This window comes from Eimeria mitis, genomic scaffold (genome assembly GCF_000499745.2).
Source record: "Eimeria mitis Houghton genomic scaffold, Emh_scaff1925, whole genome shotgun sequence".
Lineage (NCBI taxonomy): Eukaryota > Apicomplexa > Conoidasida > Eucoccidiorida > Eimeriidae > Eimeria > Eimeria mitis.
This window is the reverse complement of record NW_013570247.1, coordinates 9,902-10,148: the sequence shown is the minus strand read 5'-3', so window position 1 is coordinate 10,148 and position 247 is coordinate 9,902.

The following is a 247-nucleotide window of genomic DNA, read 5'->3' as shown; positions in this document are numbered from 1 at the left end:
GCTGCTGCATGCATGCATGCATGCATGTATGCATGCATGTATTTGCTGCTGCTGCTGCTGCTGCTGCTGCATGTATGCATGCATGCACGTATGCATGCATGTATTGGCTGCTGCTGCTGCTGCTGCATGCATGCATGCATGCATGCATGCACGGGTGGTTTGGGGCTTTCAGTTGCCTACGGGGTATTCTGAGGGTTCCTTGAGGCCCCCCATCCAGGAGCCCGCCCCCGCCTTCTCTGTCGATATG